The 9,371-nt window shown below is 36.4% G+C and overlaps 1 pseudogene; it reads right to left on the reverse strand.

The window, feature by feature from the left end:
- Positions 1 to 1,638: 1,638 nt before the first annotated feature.
- LOC131274530 (olfactory receptor 4C3D-like) lies at positions 1,639 to 2,544 on the reverse strand (annotated as a pseudogene).
- Positions 2,545 to 9,371: the final 6,827 nt, after the last annotated feature.

A 9,371-nucleotide genomic window follows, 5' to 3' on the forward strand; every position in this document is an offset into this window, starting at 1 on the left:
TTACCAAGATTTCAAAATAAAAATTAACCCCATTTTGAGAATTTTTAACAAATACATAAAATATATGTAAGTTAATAATCATAGAGAAAAACTGAACTCATAATCCAGGAAGCCACTAGAAGTATTTTCAATCACTTGAACTATGTGTGAGATTTTTCACAAATTTCATAATATATTTCAACTTTTAAAAATCTTAATGAATTGTTTACAATATCAACACCTCTACAATTTGATTTTCATTAAAATAAAATAACATCACACAAAAAAGCAAAAAAATACCCAAAAACCAAAAATATAAAATAATTTTTAAAATTATCCACTGAATGTGGCAAGGGAAACTTGTTTACATAGAAGTAATTGCTCCAGAAGGAATGTAATTTGATGTGATAGTATAATTCGCATCTTTCATTGCAGTGCATTGAATCTTTTATGGACCTTAGAAAATTATGATCTTAATTTATTCCATTCCAGTGAGCAAAAACATATTGTAAAAGGGACCTTCTAATTACATTTAGTTAGAGGACCTTCCTTTGGATAAGATCACATCACTGGTGCATGACACTGGGTGGGGCTCAATCATCTTACTTGAGTTCTTTATAAACTGAAGTAATATAAAGAGAGGAAACTGCAAAAATAGAAAGACATAGGAGCTCAATGAGAAAAACCTAGAAGCCAAGATAGAAAGCCCTAGAGCTAGAAGCTGAAATCAGTGGATCACAGAAGCTCAGTGGAAACCACTTTAACCAGAAGGTCTAAACAAGGCCTGGAGAAGAGGGGGGAGATGAACCAGTGCTGTCATGTGACCTTCCCCACAACTGTAGCTCCCTGAGAAAGTACTTCTTGATGATGTGTTGATTTGGACCATTTTTCTTACCATTAATGATCTTACCATTTTTTGTTAAGTAAAGGAATGTTTACCCTTATTGCTTCAAATGGTTTTTCAATTCTTGCTAAGAAGTAGAAGAAAAAACTTCCTTTATATTCAAGAAATATTTGAACCTTGAGGATATTTGAGTAAACAAGACCAAATTAAAGGTAAATGTAAATCATCTGACTTTAATTTTATGCCAAGAAAAAAAATTACAGATAAACTTTGAATTTTTTCTTTCTAACTGTAGTTGGTGCCTCTCTTTTTTCTTTTGGATGGTTTATGGTAACAAACAACAGCAACAAAGTTGGTGGTTCTTTCACTCCTCAACTCTCCCCTGCCCCCCACATATCTAAGGATTACTTTCTTTTTGCTTCACCAGAGGCAAAGTTAAATTAAAGGAAGTTCTGAGGCTAGGGTTCTGTGGAATAGTCATTTCACTCAAGTAATAAATGTGTGAAGATTTTAGTAAAACAGCAGTGAGACCATGGAGTAAAACATACCCTAGCAACAACAAAATGAGGATCTACAGTTCTTTCCATTGCATATCCTGAAATATGAATAACATACTTGAACTTTGAATCTTTGTTTAAACACATGAAAAGCAATCAAATGCAGCTAGTGAAGTTTCTAGTCACTTTTAAATGCTCATAATGTTAGTCTCTTATCTTTTTTTTTTTTTTTTTGGGTCAATTACCTGCAACATTTGGTAATCCGTTTTCACATTTACCAAAAAAATATGTCACCACTTTCTTGGCATTATAATGAGTCTAAGTTTTTCTTGCTTTCAAAAAATTCCTCACGGCATTTTTCACCTCTGTGTTTCTCACTGTGTAAATGACAGGATTTAACATGGAGGCAAGGGTTGCAAAAAACACAGTCACCAACCTGTCTACTGAGTCGGAGACCATGAGATGCATGTAGATGAATATACAAGCCACAAAAAGAGTACAACAACTGTAAATTGGGAGCCATATGTGGAGAGAGATTTGCACCATCCTTCAGGGCCATGGGATTTCAGGGGGTGCAGAATGACAGCACAGAGGTGAGTAACATAGATGAAATGAGCAAGCACATAGCTCCACTATTGTTAATCACCACCATCCCAAGCATGTACATGTCACTGCAGGCAAATTTCAGCAGTGGGAAGAGGTCACACATGAAGTAGTCAATGATATTGAGGCCACAGAAAGTGAAGTTGATCATAAAGAGAATCTGCACATTGGCATGGAGGATCCCCCCAATCCAGGTCATGATCACCAGGGGACCAAGACTCTGTTGCACGATAGTCACATAATGCAGAGGTTTGCCGATTGGCACATAGAAGTCATAAGCCATGACAACGAGGTGGAGGTTCTCTGATCCTCCCAAGAAGTGCTCCAGAAAGAGCTGAGTTGGGCAACCACTCAAGGAGATGCTTCTCTTCTGATAAAGCAGGTCAATGACCATTTTGGGGGTGGTGATTGAAGTATAGGAGACATCTATGAAGTTAGAAAGCAACGCATAGGAGCAGAATGTATGGGGCTGAGAGAGATTGTGAGGACAATGAACAGATTGGCCAGCACAGTGAGTAGAAAAGAACAAAAAGTCAATGAATTTTATCTTCTGCAAATATGGATTCTGTGTACCAATAGAGTAAAAACTGTCACACTGTTAGGAGGCATGAGGTGATCCATTCAGGGAGTAACATCTTCCTGTGGGCTGAATCACCTACAAAGAGAAAGAAAAAGATACTTAAGTGGGGAAGAGTTCTTGTGTGAATACCATAATACAGAAAAAAAGTAGTCACCACAATTGCGGACTGCATTTTCGACACCCTTCACAAAAGTAATTGCTTCAATTATTCATTCTCATGTCCTACACGATGCTGTTTCCTAATCTTAAGACACCTGATATTTATCATGTATAAAACATATTTTACAGAGAACTATTTTATCTAAAATCTACTGAGAAAATATGGAACTATATGTGTGAGGAGACCTGCAGTCTTTGTTCCAAATCATTTGACTTTTCTAAATCATGTCAGTGTCGTAAGTTTCCAAGTCCTCTTCTGACATTAGAACCAACAGCTCTAACTGTGCAAAGAAAGGCACTGTCCACTGGACAAGAAACATCATAAACTAGAGAATAAGGAAGTTTGTAAGTAGTAGGAAACGCATTTTAGTTCCTTACCACAGCATATGCTAGTCATGTCTGTTTCCTCCCGGTGCAGAGTAGAAAGTCAGAAGCAGTGTCTTTGATGTCTGGCACTTATTAAATGATGAATAAATGTTTGGAGAATTGCCACACTTCTTACTTCCCCATGCTTCTCAGTCCATAATCCTAGGAATTCAAGTGGTCCTGTCAACCTGCTCTGTTTATCATTACCCAATATATGAGAAAAAAAAAAGAAGCTTTTGAATGGATGCTACAGGGCAGCAGACTTGGCCAGTGGTTAGGGACTCCGACTACCACATGGGAGGTCTGAGGTTCAAACCCCGGGCCTCCTTGACCCGTGTGCAGCTGGCCCATGTGCAGTGCTTATGCGTGCAAGGAGTGCTGTGTCATGAAGGGGTGTCCCCCGCATAGGGGAGCCCCACGCGCAAGGAATGCACCCTGTAAGGAGAGCCACCCAGCCCGAAAGAAAGTGCAGCCTGCCTAGAAATGGTGCTGCATACATGGAGAGCTGACACAGCAAGATGGTTCAACAAAAAGAAACAGAGTCCTGTGCTGCTGACTACAACAGAAGTGGACAAAGAAGATGCAGCAAATAGACACAGAACAGACAACCTGGGTGGGAGGGGGGAAGGGGAGAGAAATAAATAAATAAATAAATCTCTTAAAAAAAATAGAAAAAGAAAGGATGCTACATCCCAGGTTAGAGTTTGTAGCATATTATATAGGGTAAGTATAGAAATATTAATTCCCTCTAGGAAAGAGTGCATTACCAGGTATTTGACTTCTAAGTAATTATAATGCTGGTCAATTAATTTTGTTTATTTTAAAAATTTATCTTTCACATACAATTTGGTATATTCCCACTCAGGAAACTTACAGTTTCAATAGAAAGGGGTTAAAAATTAAAAAAAAAAAACCCTCTTCATAAATTCTTCATTATTTGAAGTTCTTATAAATAAAGGGAACCCTTATGTTCAAAGTTTTAAAAAGTGTAAGTTTAACCTGGAGAACAGAAAGAAGTTTTTAAAGATAGTTTATAAATAGATAAAATACTATATATTTATATATACATATATACACAGACTCCCATTTATAAAATCTACCTGTTGCTTACATAGTCACTAATCCACCAATTATTTATTGGAATTTCACTGTGCATATAATTTACATGGTTGTCTGCACAGTCACAAAAATTCCTTGTTAAATGTTGATACTTTCTCTCTACTCCTAGTATTTTATTACCAAACAGCAATTGTTCAAACATCCATAAGATGAATGATCTTCCTAATTGTTTCATATTTCTGCTATATGCCCTTTCATCCTCTCTTCCCATTCTTTCATAATATCCATCATCCATCATTGATTAATGATGGTATCACATTATTTCTCAAATGGGAACATCATCCCAATTTGGAGACATAAATTCCCCAAAGGAAAAAAGAGAAAAAAGTGATAAAGTTTATTCTGCAAAACATACTTATATCCCTTCCAAAAAGAAAGAAATAAAAGCATTTTGGTTTTAATTCATTAAGATGAAAATCTTATGTACATGTGAAAAATGATACTTCTTCTTTGCAATTCTCTTGTACTAGGTAGATTCCCTGAAACATCTGAAAAAGGGTATAGTGTTTGAAAAGTAGAAATAAGATATTATTTACAGAAGTGATTTAGAAATAATTATGAAGAAATAGAAATTACTGTATTGTTCTTTGAAGCAATAATATCCATTGCTGAAACAGACCTTAAAGGAAAATATTTTTAAAAGAAAAAATCATTATTGACAAATATGCTCAACAAAATTATTAGCTGTGAAAAGGTAGAAAATGTGTGGACTGTTCAACATTAGAAAAATGGTTAAGTAAAACTAGAATGCATTGCTTCCAACAGTGAGTAGATTTTAAAAGAAATATTTTAAAATATTGTCTAATATTGTAGGGCAATTCATTTCTTGTAATATTAAGCAGGAAAATCTAGATGCAAATTTGAGTACATAATATGTAAATTAAATACATGTCAATAGGGTAAAAGGAAAAAAGATCCCAAGATGCTATTTGTTAATTGGTGAGTTTAGGATGATTCTCTTTATCTTGATGCTTGCATGCTGAAGTTATTTAAACTCCAAATTATTGGGGCTGCAGTGAGTTTTGGTATGATTATATTATTTTTATGGTCCATTAAATCTATGATTTATCTACAATCGTATGATTTCCAGAGATAAAATTCTCAACTGTGAACTTGTTTGACACAATTTCGTGCCAGGGCCCTGGGAAGCTGTTAGTTAACACAGAAAGAATTAAAGTTGTAGTACTTAAAATGCCAACTAGTTCAGCTACAGTAAGTTTCTTTGTTGACTTATAGATACCACCTGTGGATAATACTTTTCTCTTGAGTCTTAAAAGTGCTACCACATATACTGTTTTAAGTGAAGTTTCTTAGATGTGGCTAATGAGACATCAGGGGCATTTCACCATTATTAGTACAACTTGCCAACCATCCAATTATTTCACATTACTTAACTGAACAACAGAGAACTTTTACAGCATTTCATCTTAAACTTTCAAATCCACAATTAAGTCTACCTGAAGAAAAATCAGAATAACAAGAGAATGAAATGAGTCAAACACTTACAAATTAACTAAATGACATTAAGATTTTGGACATTTGATAACAAATGAGCTTAGTATGGAGTTTCTGGATATTTGGTATTGTAAAAAGTAGACATTTATGTAGGTAACTACCTGATTTTTAAAAATTTCACCATAATATTATGTTTCTTTATCAAGCCATCTTTTATGCTGATCATAATTTTTAGATAATGTATTCAGGTATGCATGAAGGAAGCATATAATCCCTACTATAATAACGGAACCTCACACCAGAGGAAATATTCATTACTTCCTCAAGGCAATTGTTTATTATTGCTCTGATTATAGAAAAATCTAATATGATAATGATGAAAATATTTTCACTTACTGAAATATATGCATAGGATAAAATATATTTCTTACAGAAATTCAAATTTAATCTCAGAGTGCACCTATGGAATGGGAAAGATAACCCCTGGATTGACTCAAGAGGGTGTGATAACTGAGCAGTGTGTCATGATAAAAAAAACAGCTCAAGAAAACTCTCTGAGGCCATATAATGAATCTTAGTTTGTTGAGATCATTTGACTATTATAGTGCTGGCTATCTTAATCTTTGTGATAACAAGTGCCAAATAAAGCTTGAATGGGATTTGAAACTATCCAAAGATCTTTAAGGGATATAAATTCTCATCTGTGAAAAAGTCTTCAACTTGTCCTTCATCTCTCAAAGGAAAGAGAGTCAGATCATAAAATTAGCAGGTACATACAAGGTTAATCTGCCCATCCTCATAAAAGATTGAAATCCATTCAGTGGATTTGGGGATGACCCATTAAATGGTCATCCAGTTTCTACTTAAAGAGCTAGAGCAGTGGTGAGAAAGTTTTTTGTTTTTGTTGTTTTTTAAAATCCCTACATCTGGGGAGATTCCCACAGCCTAAAATCCTATGGCATGGAGAAAGGGCAGCATCTACAGCAGTAAATCCAAAATCAGTCTGGGTTGTCTTTAAATTTAATATTTCAAATTGGGGTTCCTGAAGCTATACCAGGAAAGTTTCTTTACAGAATGCAAACTCAAAGAGAAAGTGAGAAAAATATCGGAAAGACAGTAAAACATTTTCAAACTAGAAAGTTAAACCAGAATGAAAGCAGAAGAAATGAAGTATGGATCACATCACACTTGGTGAGAAAGAGGTATACTTTGACGTTTGACAGTTTCAGGAACTAATTCTGTAACAACTGGGGGCCTGCCAGTGTTCTTTTTCTGGGTAACTTAGTGCATTTCAAAAGACACAAACTCATATTCTCAAGGCAACAAAACACTCAACAGTAGAGTTTATATCCTCAAATAGTTCAATCCAAAGATCCTCCCATCCTAGAAGGACACATTCTAAGGTATTTACCAGAAGTGGGAATTTTAGGGGGGTGGACTATGTTCAAATGCTGGCCTCTACATATAATCATTCATAATTCTTTAATTTTACTTCCTAAGCTTGGAGTAGAAGTAGATATATTTTAAATATATTAACAATATTTAACATAATAAAAATGGCATTAACAGAATCAGAAAACTTGGAAATTCCTTCTGAATTACTTACACTGCCTTTAGAAATGGTGAAACAGTTTAAGGTCAAAGAATGAGATGGTGGCACAGTGAGAAATAAAACTCATGACTCTTGATCCTGAAGCCTCTATTCTCATTCAACTTCATTGTTTCTACAATCATAATATGTTTGCTAAATATTGTTACATCATGATGTCCATTAACTTCTTTGATAAAACATATAGTTTCTATGACATGGGAGGCTAGATTTGTCAAACTGAAGAAGTAGCAATAAAGACATTTGTAATATACATTTATATTTGGGTATCAGACTTCATTTTTTAAAAAGTGTAAAACTATTCACAATATAAATAAGTCTTATAACTCATAGCTTAAGTAAGTTTAATTAAGAAAGACTTCCTTTGCTGAAATGTGTAACAATGAGTCCTGTTTTCTTCCATACCTTATAAGCCATTTTGGAAAGCACTTTGCAAATAGGGCACTAAGAAAAGCTCTTAGTAATGTCAGATTCAAGTAAATAAGAAGCTGATTTTTAACAGTGAAAAATGTTTTATGGATGCATTTTTCTGTGTGTTTTTGAAAAAAATCTGTATTTGAATTCTGCTGATGATTTTAAACCTAATACATTATCACTTCCTGTGTCATATAATAAAAAATATTTTATTATATCAAGTCATAACCAATATAATTCTCAATAATTAAATGTTCTCAGGAAATAGAGTAAGAATTTTGTGGTTCAAGACTGACTTACAGGGCAGGGCAAGATGATGGTTGAGTGAGTGTACCTGATAATCTCTCCTGCGAAGAACGGGCTGGGCCACACTGGAAATTCTTTGGGACCAGGCTGTTTCAGGATTTTGCAGGGCAGGAGGTGTCTGGACATCGATTTGGTAGGAAGGTATCAGAGAAAATTCATGTATAAGATAAAATTCAGGTTCTGTTACACGGAGGTGGGGGCTGCAAGCAGGATGCTCCCTCCTGGGGTGGGCAGAGCCACAGCACCGGCACCACGGCGGCGATTCCTGGAGGCTCTGCGGTACTGGGGAATTCATAAGCCCTGAGAGGGCTATTGGGGGCCAACAGGGCAGGAGGCTTAAGCAGACCGATTTGGGGAGACAGACGGGAGTTTTATTGTGAGATGGGGAATTTTTGAGTGCAGACACAAATAATAGCACTTCTGGCTAGAGGCCCGCCCCCAAGGCTGGCTGCTGATCTGCAGCAGCCATAAATCGCTTGTAATAAAGAGACATCACCAGGAGGCTGTTTCAGGGGCTGGCAGGGTGGGAGACGTCTGGAAACCAATTAGGGGAATATTTTGTGAAGTGTGGGAATTTCGGTTTTGGACACTGATATCGGCGCTGCCGGCTGGAGCCCCACCCCCTGGGCCTGGCTACTGATCTGCAGCGTCATTAAATTGGCTGCAGTGTAGAGGCATCCCCAGGTGGCTGTTTCGGGGGCTTACAGGGCGGGAGGTGTCCTAAAGTCAAATTGGTGATACAGCTACAGAAGAGACCCTAGTGAGAGGGTGAATTCTGGGTTCTGACACATAGGTCAGAGTTTGCAGATGTGACCCCCCACCAATAGGACTGGCAACCAGCTGTGGGGATCCCTGAAGGCTATGTTGCACTGCGGTGCTCCCAGGCTCCCTGATAACAAGATTGAGGTTGCTAGGTCTGTGTCCCCGAAACCCTGGTGGTTCACACCCCAGAGACACACACCTCTTGAGTCTGCAATATCACAGAATTTCCATTCCTGAAACCACCATGCTCTGAGGTCCATCTGAGGTCCTTGAATGTCCTAGCACTCAACGTTTGCGTTTTATCTTTTTTGTTTTTGTTTTGTTTTGTTTTTTCTATTTTTATTTTACTTTTTATTGTCCAGATTGCTAACATTGCATTATCTACTAGTCTTTTCTCCCTTTGTATCCTCCAAGGTTTTTTTTTTTTTTTCAGTTATTTAGGGTTTTTTTTGTTGTTGCTGTTGTGGTTGTTCTATATCTTTTTTTTCTTTTCCTTACTTGTTCCCTGCCCTTTACCCACGTCCCTTTTTCTTTCTTTCTCTCTTCTCTCTTTTTTTTTCTCCCCTTGTCCCTCATTTTCTTCTTATTTTATTTTATCTTAATTATACAATAGGTGCTACAGGGAACACCTCACATTTTGTGGCTTTCCTCATCCTCCATTGCCTCATTTCTGTGTGA

Source organism: Dasypus novemcinctus, chromosome 19, assembly GCF_030445035.2.
Source record: "Dasypus novemcinctus isolate mDasNov1 chromosome 19, mDasNov1.1.hap2, whole genome shotgun sequence".
NCBI classification, from domain to species: Eukaryota; Metazoa; Chordata; class Mammalia; order Cingulata; family Dasypodidae; genus Dasypus; species Dasypus novemcinctus.